This window comes from Malaclemys terrapin, chromosome 3, assembly GCF_027887155.1.
Source record: "Malaclemys terrapin pileata isolate rMalTer1 chromosome 3, rMalTer1.hap1, whole genome shotgun sequence".
Lineage (NCBI taxonomy): Eukaryota > Metazoa > Chordata > Testudines > Emydidae > Malaclemys > Malaclemys terrapin.
In genome coordinates, this window is record NC_071507.1 from 34449406 (window position 1) to 34465841 (window position 16436).

Sequence of the window (16436 nt, forward strand, 5' to 3'; positions counted from 1 at the left end):
TTCACAAATGAAATAAACATCTAACTGACAAATGGGTTCAGGCTTAGAATGATGCCAATGAACTGGTGGCTTTGATTTGTGTTTTGGCACTTGCAGGGTTTGATTTTGCTCTTGACCAAACTGAATATAACTTGTCCTGTATGAACATGTACAGAAATCAAGGACAGGACTTTCACATAATGGACTGCCTTCTGCTCACTGGTACATCCCCCATGAAGTTAACTGGGGCAACTGGGAACAGAATTTGCCCAGCATGTTTTAAAATATGACTTTACACTCTGAAAAGAGATTGTGGCATTGTGGGGCTACCTGTTTAATAGGTCTATCCGACTTACACACCAACTGGGCTTAATTTACAAGTAAAGTTGGGTGGGTTGGTTGGTTGTTTTTGTGATGGTGTCTGGTTACTAGCTGGCAGACCAGCTCAGATTAGAGCAATGGGACAATTCACATGTGTGTGAATACCAAAGAAATGCTAAAAGCAGTGTGTGTTCAAGCCAATTCACTTGTTAGTATAGATCAAAAGGAAATAATAATGTTATTGTATTCCACTTCTCCACATCTCAAACCCCACCATTAGTCACTGATAATAGACCAAGGCCAATTGCCATAGAGAACTGAACTTGCTTTCTCATCATTAGAGGTGGTCCCTCTCTAGAGCCTGACTGCAGCACACTGCTGTGGTAGTGTTCTTGTGCTGCTAGCCACCCTGCACCTGTTCCATGGAGAAACAGAGAACTTCAGTCACAAGGCTTTCTCTCTTGCACTTTTCATGCCTAATATGGCCAACATCAAGCATTCAAAAATCAACAGTCAAGTCTCAAAAAATTGAGATTTTTACTGCATTGAGATTCATGCAGTAAAAAATTCTTTTTATTTGTCTTCTTCTGTTGGTTCCTTTAGGGTCACATTTCCAAGCTCTTCTTTACAACTGTGAGAGCATTTTAAAAATGAAAGCTGAGTCTCATGTACTGGCCTGACTCTATTAGCTGGTGCTTTATTAAAAAAACACAAAATATCGTGAGACTCATGAAATTTGTTAAGCTGCATGTATGCTTTAACTCTTTTTAAAAAACAAATCTGTGAGTCTTTCTTCCCCCCCCACCCCCCGTTCCCCTCATGCCCTACTCTATTGCTAAGGGTTATTTTTCTTTTTAAAATAAAGCCATTTTGATGTGATCAGTGGCTAGGGCTTCCTGTGGTGCTTTGTAGCTGCAACTGAGTAAGAAACAGTCCCTTTTACAGAAAGGAGGAACAATGAACAGAGCCCAGGGTAGCTGAAATCCAGGACTGTGTTTCCTTGGAATGAGCAGACCCCTGCTGACGTGGATGATGTCACAATGCTAACATACAAACACAGAAGTAAGCAAAAGCCAGCTGTTGTCCAACACGTTGGCTTCTGCAAAAGGAAACTAATCTCAGAAGCATGGTAAATTTTATTTCCATTTGAAAAAAATTTCTCTTTCCCACTTGGAAATAATTTCCTTGTCTTTTGGGAAGAAGAGCCAATTCACAACAATATTAAGAAATGGGATTATATTTTTAATAAAGGTAAATAAATCTGCATCTTTCAGATATCAAATATGAAATTAACATTTCCCCCTTTAAAAAGCCTTTAGAGGAAAGGTCAAGATTTGACCTAAACCACTCTAAAGAAGAAGGGTTGGACATGAGGCTGAAATTCCATGCTTTCAGCTGATCTCTTGTGTATTTCACCAATAAATGTAAAATTACCTACTGCTCAGACCTCAGTTTTGTTTAGGAAGAATGGAGCTGGATTAAGGATGGAGTTAGTCTTTGCCCTATATTTCCTGTTTGTTTGGTGATTTAAGCCAGAATCCCAACAATAGCTTAGTACAGTTTTTCACATGTAATTGTCATATGTTTGATTGCTGCGTTCACATGCATAACAACAACAAAACAGAAAGGATCTTACTTGCATAACCATTTACATGTGAAAAAGGAGAGATCTGTTGGTGAAAAGTGTGTGTGTGGTGGGGGAGGCTGGGATTAGATTGCTGTTGGTCCTTTGCACAAATGGAGGCAAGATAATGCAAGAAGACTTCCTCCCTCCGTCTGCATCCCATGCAAAGGCCAGGAACCGTTGCATCCACTGTGCTCAAGGCAGGGTAAGAACTGTTCTTTTATGTGTCCTGTTCTTTGCAAATCACCAAAGGGGAGGGAACATGGTCCCATCCCATGAAGTGGGCAGGGTGTGTTGCGGGAGCATGTTACCACATAAAGAAAGGTACATTTGACACCTCTCCTCCGGGCATCAAGGAACATGGAGGATGTGCGTATGCCCTTGAACTCCTCTTAGGGCAGCTCTTCCTCACCCCCCATTCAAGACTGTGGACCTAATCAGTATTGTAGCTCCTTACAATGCCACCTTCAGTGATTTAAAGTGCTTTTCTTCCTGAATGGTTCCCCGATATTACTTTGCCATATCCAGGTTGTAATCACATTGCCTATCCCTGAAATGTAACCTCCTCTGGGAAGCAAGACGTGGAAGAACCCAGTGCTGGAACATGTAACATCACTCAGCAATGCTAACTGATGATTTAAGATACTGATCTCCGGAGAATATTGTATCCCACTGATGCTGTAGGGAGGATTTAACTAGAGAGAATGTAAGCATCCAGATTAGAATTTATCCATCATACTTGAATTAACACCCTTCAAAAGCTGAGAAAAGCATTATGGAGTTTACAAGCAGTCTGGACAGCTGTTTCCATCTCCTCTAACAACTGAAGTCAATGGAAAAACTCCCAGTGATGTCAACGGGTTTTGGATCAGCCTGAAGAAGGTAAAGTGTGTGCAGAGTCACCCTGTTCATTATACACAGTCACAATATAAATTCCTGAGTGTTCAGATATCGGTATCACCGCACAGGAAATGGGAACTATTTCACAATCAGAATAACTTTCTTGGGGAGTTTGGACAAATCTTCTCTCCTGATATTTTTTCTCCAACATGGTAAATGAGTTTATTTGTAGGGCTGTCAATTAATCGCAGTTAACTCATGCGATTAACTCAAAAAAAGTAATTGCGATTAAAAAATTAATCACGATTAATCATGGGATTAATCGAGATGTTAAACCATAGAATACCCATTGAAATGTATTAAATATTTTTGGATGTTTTTCTACATTTTTAAATATATTGATTTCAATTGCAACACAAAATACAAAGTGTACAGTTCTCACTTTATATTTTTTATTACAAATATTTGCAATATAAAAATGATAAAAGAAATAGTATTTTTCAATTCACCTCATACAAGTACTGTCGTGCAATCTCTTTATCATGAAAGTGCAATTTACAATGTCGATTTTTTTTTTTTTTTTTTTTGTTACACAACTGCCCGCTTCTTAATTACAATGTCACCTGAAAGTGAGAACAGGCATTCGCATGGCACTTTTATAGCCAGCATTGCAAGGTATTTATGTGCCAGATATGTTAAACATTCATATGCTCTGTCATGCTTCAGCCACCATTCCGGAGGACATGCTTCCATGTTGATGATGCTTGTTAAAAAAAGAATGTGTTAATAAAATTTGTAACTCAATTCCTTAGGGGAGAATTGTATGTCTCCTGCTCTATGTTATGCGCAGTCTGCCATATATTTCATGTTATAGCAGTCTTGGATGATGACCCAGCACATGTTGTCGTTTTAAGAAAAAATGGTTACCTACCTTTTGTAACTGTTGTTCTTTGAGATGTGGTGCTCATACCCATTCCATTGTAGGTGCGCGCGCACTCATGTGCATGGGCATCGGAGATTTTGCCTTCACAGTACCTGTAGGGCTGGCTGTGGCACTCTCTGGAGTGCCGCACTCATGCCGCGGTATACCAGGTGCCACTGGCCTTATGACCTCTCTGTTCCTTCTTGCCAACAACTCCGACAGAGGGGAAGGAGGATGGGTAATGGAATGGATATGAGCAACACACCTCGAAGAACAACAGTTACGAAAATGTAGGTAACCATTTTTAATTCAATGCTCATGTCAATTCCATTCTAGGTGACTCACAAGCAGAAGCAACAGAGGTGGGCTCGGAATTCACAAAGCCAGCATAGTCTCGAGTGTCCTGGGTAGGTGCGTAGTGTGACACAAATGTGGGGACTGATGACCAGGTTGCGGCCTGACAGATCTCTTGGATGCCTGAGCCCTAGTTGAATGAGCCGTCACGATCACTGATGGGGGCACCTTCACCAGCTCATAGCTGCAGCGGATGCAGGTCATGATCCAAGACGAGATTCTCTGGGCTGACACTGGGCAACCTTTCATCCTGTTAGCGACGGCAACGAACAACTGCATTGACTTACAGAATGGCTTTGTTCTATCAGTGTAGAAGGCCAGCGCCCGTCTGACATCCAAGGTATGCAGCCTGCACTCCTCATTTTTCACATGAGGCTTTGGACAAAGGACTGGTAGGTAAATTTCTTGATCAGTGTGGAACTAGGAGATGACCTTTGCCAGAAAGGCCAGGTGTGGACACAGCTAGACCAAGAAGGCAAACTTCCAGGAGAGAAGCAGAAGGGAGCAGGAAGCTAAGAGTTCGAAGGGGGGACTCATGAATCTGGACAGCACAAAATTCAGATCCCAAGGGGGGACCGGGTAAAGGTGCTCCAAACCTTTCAGGAAATGCCCCCTCATGGGATGGGCGAAGACTGACGGGCCTTGAAGTGGAGGGTGGAATGCCGAAATGGCTACTAGATCGAAGATCGCGACAGACCCTGGTGCTTAAGGTGCAGTAAATAGTCCAGGATGTCCGGCAGCTGGGTTTTATTTAACGAATGTGTCAGTCTGAGACCCAACACGTGAACCGCTTCCACTTTGCCATATATGTAGCCCTAGTGAATGGTTTTCTGCTGCTCAGCAAGACCTGCTGGACACCAGCAAAACACCCCCGTTCATCCATACTCAGCCACAGAGCAGCCAAGTCATCAAGTGCAGTGACTCCGGGTTTGGGTGCAACAGGTTCTGTGACAGCAGATACAGCCAAAGAGGTAGCTGCAGTGGGATGGCTGTGGAGAGACTCAGCAGTGATGACAAGGCCAGGCCGGGGCTATGAGTATGATCAGTGCTTTGTCTTGCATCTGGCCACCACTGTACCCTTCTCCACCAGAGTGCCTTGATAGATGACCACTTTCCTTCTCCACCAGAGTGCCAAACTCTGGGGCCAAACCCGGAGGAAGGGATTCCTGGAACTTTTTGAGACCATCCCAAAGATTAAAATTGTACTGGCCCTGCAGGGCCTGATGATTCACCACCTGAAATTGCAGGCTGGCAATAGAATAAATCTTTCTCCCAAATAAATCACATTTCTTAGCGTCCTTATTTTTGGGAGTCGAGGAGCTGGGGACCTGCTTGTCTTTTTCGTTGGCTGCAGATACAACCAGTGAGCCCGGGGGCAGGTGGGAATAGAGGTATTCAAAACCTTTGGCCGGCACAAAGTACTTTTTCTCGGCCCATTTTGAGGTGGGTGGGATGAAGGAGTGGGTCTGCCACAAGACCTTGGCTATCTTGAGGACCCCTTCATGCACAGGCAGGGCAACCCGGGCAGCCATAGAGGCCAAGAGAACATTGAAGAGGGTGTCCTCCTGCTCTGCCATCTCCTGTACCTCAAGCCCCAAGTCCTCAGCCACATGCCGGAGAAGGTCTTGATGCTCCTTGAAATTATCGAGTGAGCTAGCTCTAGAAGGTCCCACAACCGCCTCATCTGGGGACGACGAAGAAGACTGGACCACTGGTGGAAGTGTTGGGATCTCGACCACTGTCAGAGAAAGAGGCTTTGGGGTGGGCACAGGTTCCTCCCCCCTGACCTGAGAGTAGGCTTTCGGTATCAGGTCTGGTGCTGGTGGGGCCACCATCCAATGTTCCATCGCAGGCACCGAGGAGTGCTGTGAAGGAGGCATCGTCACAACCGGTAAGCCTCATGCGCTCCAATAAGACCACTGCACTGCCCACTGGCTGTGCTGTCATTGTGGTGCCACCAATGAGGGGCTCTGGTGCCCAGTGACACCGATGAGACCGTGGCGATGGGCTGAACTGGCCCTCCATACTGGAGAAACCCTCCTCTGGCGATCAAGGAGGAGCCGTCAATGCCTGTGTTTGTTTGCTGGTCGTAGCTACTGGTGACCATTGCCCGGGTGTAACTGCATGGTAACTGGAGCGTTGAGAGTAGTACTGGTGCCAGGGGAACCGGGACTGGAAACTTTCCCACCATGCTTATGATCAGGACTGATGCCTAGAGGACAACCGTCGAGACAGCAAGTGGTGCCAGGAATAGAAAGGGGAGTGTTAGCACAATGCCAGAGAGTAGCACCCTGGGGATCTGGAAGCTTGCCTGGGTGACTGACAACACGATTGGGATCTGCCCCGGGATTCCGAATGCGGCGGTGATGATCAACGTCTTCTATCCGGCGACTGGCGTTGTTTCCCTGTCCTCTCAGGAGCCTTAATGGCGGGCTTGCCCTCTTGGGGAGCCTTAGCTGGGTCTTGCGGTGCCGGGATCGTCCTCAGAGAAGGTGGAGACCTGTGTTCTCTCTGCGCCGGGGGGGGGGGCCTGGGCTGACAAAAGTGCAGGCAGGAGTGTGGGTCCCATGCTGCTCCTATGAGTCAGTTGTGGACCTATAAGGGGGCTGGACGTCCCGCTGGAGAGGCATGATCGCATGGCTCCAGAGTAGTCTGGTGGGCAGGCCCTGGTCCCTTGACAGATGACCATTGGGCCTTCTTGCTCAGTGCTGGGGAGTGCTTCTTGGCCTTCTTCTTTGGTGCCAGCGATGGCAAATGGTGCCAGTAGGAGTTGGGTCCCGGCGATGCGCTGCGCATGGAGGCTGAGGCACTCGGTGTGACCTGCCTGAATGGCTCGGAAGCCTGGCAGAGGACGGACTCCATCAGGAGACCCCTGAGGCAGATGTCCCGCTCCTTCTGGATGCAGGGTTGAAAGTTTTGCAGATCTGGCACCGCCCCTTAACGTGTGATTCCCCAGGCACTGAAGGCAGCTGCTGTGGGGGTGACTAACAGGCATAGGCCTGTTGCAATCCGAGCGGGGCTTGAACCCAGGAGACCGGGGCATGCCCCGCCTGGGGCAAAGTCCTACTGTGACCCTAACTACTAACTTACTAACACTTAACAAGTACTTAAAAACTTCCTAACAACTACTTAAGACTAGCAAAGTGAATGTACAGTGGCATTAAGGCATGAAGTTCAGAATGGTAGACACCCGCTAGCTCTTGCTAAGCAAGAAAGATGCTCCAACTGACCACCACAGGCGGTAAAAAGGAACTGAAGGGATGTGGGGCTGGCAGTGCCTGATATACTGCCACATGAGCACGGCACTCCAGAGGGTGCCACAGCTAGCCCTATGGGTACTGCTAAGGAAAAAATCTCTGACAGTCGCGCACTCTGGTGCACGCACACCTAGAATGGAATCAACATGAGCAAGCACTCGAAGAAGAACACTTTCACTGCAGATTTGACAAAACGAAAAGAAGGTACTGATGTGAGATTTCTAAAGATAGATGCAGCACTTGACCGAAGGTTTAAGAATCTGAAGTGCCTTCCAAAATCTGAGAGGGATGAGGTGTGAACATGCTTTCAGAAGTGTTAAATGAGCAACACTCCGATGCAGAAACTACAGAACCCGAACCACCAAAAAAAGAAAATCAACCTGCTGGTGGCATCTGACTCAGACAATGAAAATGAAAATGAATTGGTCTACACTGCTTTGGATCATTATCGAGCAGAACCTGTCATCAGCATGGATGCATGACCTCTGGAATGGTGGTTGAAGTATGAAGAGACCTATGAATCTTTAGCACATCTGGCACATAAATACCTTGCAATGCCTGCTACAGAAGTGCCATTCGAATGCCTGTGCTCCCTTTCATGTGACACTGTAAATAAGAAGCAGGCAGCAATATCGCCCACAAATGTAAACAAATTTGTTTGTCTGAGCGATTGGCTGAACAAGAAGTAGGACTGAGTGCACTTGTAGGCTCTAAAGTTTTACATTATTTTATTTTCGAATGCAGTTACTTTTTGTACATAATTCTACATTTGTAAATTCAACTTTCATGATAAAGAGATTGCACTACAGTACCTGTAATGGGGGAATTGAAAAATACTATTTCTTTTGTTTTTTACAATGCAAACATTTGTAATCAAAAATAAATAGAAAGTGAGCACTGTAAACTTTGTATTCTGTGTTGTAATTGAAATCAATATATTTGAAAATGTAGAAAACATCCAAAAATATTTAAATAAATGATATTCTATTGTTTAACAGTCCGATTAACCACACGATTAATTGCGATTCATTTTTTTTAATCGCTTTACAGCCCTACTTATTTGATTAGCGCTGGGCATGGTCTAACTAGGTTTTGCTCTGGAAACCGAAAACAATAGAAGGACCTACTAGATTCATTGCTATGCAACAAGAGGAAAGATTAAGCTGTTGCTTCAACCGTCTTAAAATTTACCCAAACTGGAAGCAAGAAATAAATTGTTATGTGCAGTATTGGGCTTCTCAATATCGCTGTATAAATGCTGAGTGCTCTTCTTATTCCCCCAGACACAAAGAGTGTTCTGAAGCCTTACAGTGAGGTTCTGCTCTGAAAACTCACTGTGTAAATGACATCTTGTTGTTTAGTGTTTTCCATCTGGAGGTTGCATTCTGCTTTCAGTTATATTGGTGCAAATCCATTGACTTTAAAGGGCTCACAAATGGTATGACAGCAAGCAGAATTTGTCCAAATGACTTTTCATATCAAATTTGCTCAATTTCCAAGTTGACATGGGGGGTGGGGTGAGGAGTGGCATTAACAACCAGTTCTGCAATTCCTTCTGCTAGCTGAACACAGTGCTGTTTTTCTTCTGCTCTCTGTGTCTAACAGCTAAAAACAGATGTTAAATGAATGTTAAGGTTTCAAAGATAAGCACTTAAAAGTTAAGAAATGCCAGGTAACAGCATGTACAAAATTAAAATGGGCAAAACAATATATTTCCCCTAAGCTCTTTCTTGGAAATGGCTGAACTGTTTTAGCTGAAACTTTTTTAAAAAATTCAGTCTGAGGCAGACACCTGGCATGGAAAATTTTCAGCCCAAATGGTTACAGTTTGGCAAAGCTGTGACTAACTGAAAACAAGCTTACCATGGAAAGTTTCAGACTAGTTAAACTATGGGCATCACTGCCAGCTCTATCAATAATAATATGGGCCCAGGCAACCTTAATTCTAGCATTTCCGAACTTTTGAGTGCTTAACTTTACAACCTCAATTTATCTGTGTGCATGCGTGCGTGTGTGCGTGGAGAGAGCGAGTGAGATGTACAATGTTATCAACGATCATTGACAATGAAGCCTCTCTAATCAGAATGTAGCTGGTTTTAGTTTATTCTGGCACAAGCATCAAATACAGCAGTGTGTGCTCTGGTCTTCTATAGCTTTATTAATTCTGAAATAAACACTTTTTGACAGAAAACTAGGCAGCTGTGACTTAGCACATACACAAGAGGAATAGGAAGCTGCTATACTTAATGATTTTTTTTCTCACCATAAGCACATTTTTATTCATCAAATGAGCTGGTATAATAAAACCGATATAATTGATTTTTGCAAATTCAGAACTTGAGGTTATTCCAGTGGTTTTCTGCAGTAGTCCAGTGACTTTTTTTCCCTTGATGTGCCTATTATTTCTTACTGTAAAGATGATGTTGGCATTCTTGGCCCTTCTCGCCCAGGGTGATCAAACTATTTTTTGATGGGTGAGTAAAACTTGCGATGTTGGTTTTTTTTTTAAATCTCCTCCATTGATCATAGTAAAAGACAGGTGAGTTGCTTTGGTGCCCAGACTGGTAAAGTTCTGTAATAATATTGCAAGACTGCTTTGACAGTCTTCTCTGTTTAAAGTTAGTGACCAGAAAAAAACGGAAACAGTATAAACATTAAAAACATCACCTTTCATGCAATTCACATTACTTAGCCCCGACCCAACAAAACACTCAAGCACATGAGTAGTCCCATTGACTTCAGTGATACTAAAAAAGAAAAGATATAATTTGCCTAGAAATAAATACTCATGTTAGCTTTAAAAAAAAAAAATCTAAACTCTAGAGCCTCTGAAAAACTGTATCAAACAGCCTTCACTGCTAATGACCTTGACTCATTCCCCAGTATGAGCCAGTTTTGAACTGGTGACCTAGAAGCAAAAGCTTCTGTCTCCACCAACCCTGCTGCATCCTGACACAGGGGAATCTATATCCATGAATACCCCTGAATAAAGATGCCTTGAGACATTGTTTCAAGGCTTTAGGGAAATGATAGATTGGAAAAAATTCTGATCCCTTGCCTAATGGTAGCTAAGTCTTCAGATTTGGTTGTCCTAGTTCTTGCCGTTTGGTCTCGTCCTCCCACTAGTCAATTTGAATGAAACGTTGCCCCTGGGATTAGCTAAAGACATTTCTCTTACTTTTATGCTGTTCTGTTTTGGACTGTTGTGCCTTGATTTCACATTTCCAGTCTCCCATTTTTTGTGTGTCTGTCTAGCTCTCCTGTGCGCTTGTATGTTTAGTTCCTTTCCTTGCTTCAGTAAAATGCCGTTGCTAGCAGCGATGTAAGCCTAAGAGTTAGCAGTGACACTATGGAACAATCATTTCCCATTCAAGTAGAAATTCACAGACATCCAACTAGCTAGGAGTCTAGAGCTGCTCATGCAGAATTGCACTGAATCCTGGCATCAGGTAGAGCTCCCTGCTGTTGACTGCTCATTGTGGTTCTATCCACAAATGGTTTGTTTCTGGTACCCCTTTAAAACAAGAGGAATAGTCTGATGGGCCTGGAAAGCATCTATTCTTGGGCCATTTGCTTGTACCAGTGTGTGCTTTGCTGCTTGCTTACACATGGGCTTATTTTGATTCAGTTCATTGGAGAAAACGAACATTCTTCCACTGCCGTGCTATAGAACAATGACAACAGTGTTTCAACCAAGTGCAATACATCCTCAAAGGCAGGTGGCCTCAGGTCTACAACCCTTGTAACACGTGCTTGGGCACAGGACCGCCGGGGGGGGGAGGGGCAAGTGGGGCAATTTGCCCTAGGCCCCAGGCCCCGCAGGGGTCCCGTGAGCCCTGGCCCGGTGGCGGTCTGGGTCTTCAGCGGCATTTCGGCAGCAGGTCCTTCAGTGCTGCCGAAGACGTGGAGCGACTGAAGGGCCCCCTGCTGCCGAAGACCCGGACCACTACCGGGTGAGTACAAGCGCCGCAGCTCCCCCGCTTTGCCCCAGGCCCCCTGAAACCTCTGGGCGGCCCTGCTTGGGCGCTGGCACTTGTTGTGGATGTGATGGTATATAAATGTATTTGTAAAAGCAACCACAGACCTAGGGTGCCACTCTCCTTTCTCCACCTCACTCAAGCCCTGTGTAAGTTGATCTAGCAGAGTGAGGGTTTGTATAGTGTCATAATGGGCAATTCTTTTTTTAATACTAGGCTGGTGGAGGTGGGGGTGTGTGGTCCAACACACTGAAACTGTGTGACGGGATTGCTGTAGCCCGATGAATCTGGCATCCTTCTGTTTCATGGCAGCTTCAGGGATGTAGGTCTCATTTCTCTGCAGCTTTGTTTCTAAAGACACAAACATTTACCCCTTCCAATTTGTCATTCCTAAGGATAAGTTTTTGGACGTCAGGTCTGGCACTGATTTGTTATGTTTGAAAAGCCTCAAACAAGATCTTTCAAGAAATAGATAAGAAACTTCAGTCAGAAAGGTGATTAATTCTATTATGAAATACAACAGGCCCAGGAATTAGATTGGCATTATCTCACTAAGAATGCCTCTGACCTGGGCTACCTCAGCCATTGTGCCATGTTCTCCAGTATGGGCTGAAGGAGTGACACTGATGTACAAAAATACAGAGAGCGAACCAATTCTTCCAGTATATGACATCATTTATGTTCACTCAGCCTTTCATGTTCTGTATGGGAACCCATGAGCTCAGGGAGCAGTCTAAGCAGAGTAACACAACACTAGCGGGCAGCAACCCCCCCTGCCCTGGGAACCCAGGACTTTGAGGGCTCATCACCAATTGCAGCTGCCTCTTCCCACACAAGCGCTGACTTTCCCAGCTGAAGTGACCTTCTAAGGAGTCCCTAGGAAGGGAGCACAGGGATTTACTGTTTGTCAGAGGAATTTTTAAATGAGTTAAAAGAGGACAACTTTAACTGTTTTATAACTCGCAAGGTCTGCAAGTCATTAGGCTGAGTAACCACATGATATCTCTTCCCCTGGTTCTCAGGCACTTGGTTCAACGTGTCTTTAATGAGACTGTAAACTCTACCAGGCAGGGACCACATTTACGTACGTATTTATGCGGTGCCTAGTACAACAGGGCCTCAGCCAGGATTGATGCCTGTGGGAGCTACCAGACTATAAATAATGGTAATAGAATACTGGAAGAATACTGGAACTAGTGCTAGTTCTTCTGAATCAGGTGGTAGCGTAACAACCGAGCAAGTTCTGCTGCTGCAGGAGCTGTGCCTGACTACTTGAAGTGGACACAATTGGCCAAAGAAATAAAAATGGTTTGTTGCAAGCTAGAGTGATATAGTTAAATGATCTTGACTTAGGCCAGCTCTTACTAGGAGCGCTCTGCCGCTGGCAAAGCACTCCTAGAGTGACACAGTTCATAGGGGCAAACCTGAGTCCACACTGGGGAAATAAGAGGGGGAGGGACTGGCATAAACTAGAAGTGTGTTTACATTAGGGGTTTTGCCAGCACAGTTGTATCAGTCAGGCACTTACACCTCTTCACACCCCTGACTGACATAGCTATGCTGGCAGCAGTTTGTAGTCGAGACCTGGCCGTACTGTGAGATGCAACATACCATTAGTTCAGGAACATGCATAAGCAGGGAAAAGCAGTGGTAACCTGTTGACATTTCAGTGTGGTGATGACAGTTAATGAGTCCATTGTTTAATGGAGTCTAGGCACGGGAGACTGAGGTTTTGTGATTAGTACCCACCACATGTGCACATGCACAACAGTAGCTGTCAGTGGCTTTTTCTGGCGGGACGGACACCAAACCTAGCCACCATTTTTCAGATGGAGTTTGGAAGGCTTTGCTTGTTCCTGCAGCTTCCCTTTCTAGAGCCAGAGTGGCTGCTCCCAGCTGCCTTCTCAAGTTATGGGTTAGGAAGAAGCTATGATCTGGCTTTAAGATGTGTTTAGTGAACTCCTTGGTTTACTGTGTTATCTGTAAATATTTCCCCAGTTCTTGTTAGATTTGATTAAACTTGCTTTTTCACTTTTTCTTGCCTTGCTTTGGGCTGTTTAATGCTTTCAGTAAGACCAATTAAGTGGAGAAGGAAGAAGTCTTAATATCCTGGTCCTTAATGTGCTACTTGATCAGCTAAGAGAGGTCAGTGAGGAAATCCTTATTCATCTACAAATACATTTATAGTTAAAAGAAGAAATCTGCTGCTCTCAAGTTAATTTACCCTTAATAATAATCTATTAGCTTCTCTTGTTGGGGCTTGCTTTTGGGTCCATAGATGATGGTGCCGTTATTATATATAAAACATGTATTGCTTTTGGCTGGTGTCTTGGGTGCTCACTGTGGTTTATGCACCCAGAGTCAGATGTCTGAATAATCTTATACACACCGATACAACAGCAAGGCCCGATGGTCCATAAGTGACAAAGCTAGGCAAAGGAAGCAGGTTTGGACTAGGTATTTGAACGTGGGGTTGATGAATGCTTCGTGTAAGAATCATAAAATATCATAGAGTATCAGGGTTGGAAGTCATCTAGTCCAATCCCCTGCTCAAAGCAGGACCAATCCCCAATTAAATCACCCCAGCCAGGGCTTTGTCAAGCCTGACCTTAAAAACCTCTAAGGAAGGAGATTCCACCACCTCCCTAGGTAACCCATTCCAGTGCTTCACCACCCTCCTAGGGAAAAAGTTTTTCCTAATATCCAACCTAAACCTCTCCCACTGCAACTTGAGACCATTACTCCTTGTTCTGTCATCTGGTACCACTGAGAACAGTCTAGATCCATCCTCTTTGGAACCCCCCTTCAGGTAGTTGAAAGCAGTTATCAAATCCCCCCCCCTATTCTTCTCTTCTGCAGACTAAAGAATCCCAATTCCCTCAGCCTCTCCTCATAAATCATGTGCTCCAGCCCCCTAATCATTTTTGTTGCCCTCCGCTGGACTCTTTCCAATTTTTCCACATCCTTCTTGTAGTGTGGGGCCCAAAACTGGACACAGTACTCCAGATGAGGCCTTACCAATGTCGAATAGAGGGGAATGATCACGTCCCTTGATCTGCTGGAAATGCCCTTACTTATATAGCCCCAAATGCCATTAGCCTTCTTGGCAACAAGGGCACACTGTCGACTCATATCCAGCTTCTTGTCCACTGTAACCCCCTAGGTCCTTTTCTGCAGAACTGCTGCCTAGCCATTCGGTCCCTAATCTGTAGCAATGCATGGGATTCTTCCTTCCTAAATGGAGGACTCTTCACTTGTCCTTGTTGAACCTCATCAGATTTCTTTTGGCCCAATCCTCTAATTTGTCTAGGTCTCTCTGTATGCTATCCCTACCCTCCAGCATATCTACTATTCCTTCCAGTTTAGTGTCATCTGCAAACTTGTGGAGGGTGCAATCCACGCTATTCTCTAGATCATTAATGAAGATATTGAACAAAACTGGCCCCAGGACCGACCCTTTGGGCACTCCGCTTGATACCGGCTGCCAACTAGACATGGAGCCATTGATCACTACCCATTGAGCCCAACGATCTAGCCAGCTTTCTATCCACCTTATAGTGCATTCATCCAGCCCATATTTCTTTAACTTGCTGGCAAGAATACTGTGGGAGACCGTATCAAAAGCTTTGCTAAAGTCAAGGAATAACACATCCACTGCTTTCCCCTCATCCATAGAGCCAGTTATCTCGTCATAGAAGGCAATTAGGTTAGTCAGGCATGACTTGCCCTTGGTGAATCCATGCTGATTGTTCCTGATCACGTTCCTCTCCTCTAAGTGCTTCAGAATTGATTCCTTGAGGACCTGCTCCATGATTTTTCCAGGGACTCAGGTGAGGCTGACTGGCCTGTAGTTCCCCAGATCCTCCTCCTTCCCTTTTTTAAAGATGGGCACTACATTAGCCTTTTTCCAGTCATCTGGGACCTCCCCGGATCGCCATGAGTTTTCAAAGATAATGGCCAATGGCTCTGCAATCACATCTGCCAACTCCTTTAGTGTCCTTGGATGCAGCACATCCGGCCCCATGAACTTGTGCTCGTTCAGCTTTTCTAAATAGTCTCAAACCACTTCTTTCTCCACAGAGGGCTGGTCACCTCCTTCCCATGCTGTGCTGCCCTGTGCAGTAGTCTGGGAGTTGACCTTGTTCGTGAAGACAGAGGCAAAAAAAGCATTGAGTACATTAGCTTTTTCCACATGCTCTGTCACTAGGTTGCCTCCCTCATTCAGTAAGGGGCCCACACTTTCCTTGACTTTCTTCTTGTTGCTAACATACCTGAAGAAACCCTTCTTGTTACTCTTAACATCCCTTGCTAGCTGCCACTCCAAGTGTGATTTGGCCTTCCTGATTTCACTCCTGCACGAGAAAGTCAGAGTTCTTCAAATTAGGGGGATGGGGGGTGAGAGCATGAGAAATGGCATGGGGTGAGAGAAAGAGGATGTCTTGGCAAGAACAGTTTCTAACAGGGATTATGTGAGGCAAGTCACTGGCTGATTGCCTATCTGTAAAATGGAGTCAATAATACCTCCCTATCCTACAGGCTGCTGTGATGGTTTGTTAATGTTTGTACAGTGCTTCTGTAGGAGCACTATACATATTGCATGTTAGACAATGATTGGAACTGCTAAGCACTTGCAGCTCATATTGGCTTCCGTTGGAACTGCGGATGCTCTGCATCAGTGATCAGTTTTCCTCCAGGGTATTTCCTGCCTTTGAATGGCCTGTCCATGGATGTGCTTTGGTAAAAACCTTAGGAAAAGAGCTGAGATACTTGTTGGCATTCCAATCTAAACCCTGGGGAGGGAGCTTACATGAAGGTCCTGACATCTGAGACAGAAACTTCATCCAAGGCAGTGGGAGAAAAGAATTTATTAGGAAAATCATGATTCATAGAGGCACTCTGGTTGCTAGCAGTACGATAGGCTTGACTACTGTTGTCAAACACTACAAATCAAAGGTAAAAGTATAAGAGAATAAATGAATAAAAGTATAAAAGAATAAATGCAGTGAGTGGCACTTCCGTGTCTAAGATCATTATCTACGGTATTCGTTAAATCGAACTATTGCATGTACTCACTCTGGCAAATTTCTATTGATTTTCTAAATTCAGTGGGTCATATTATACCATAAGTTTTAAAACAGTCCCTATTGAAATAACAGTCAGAT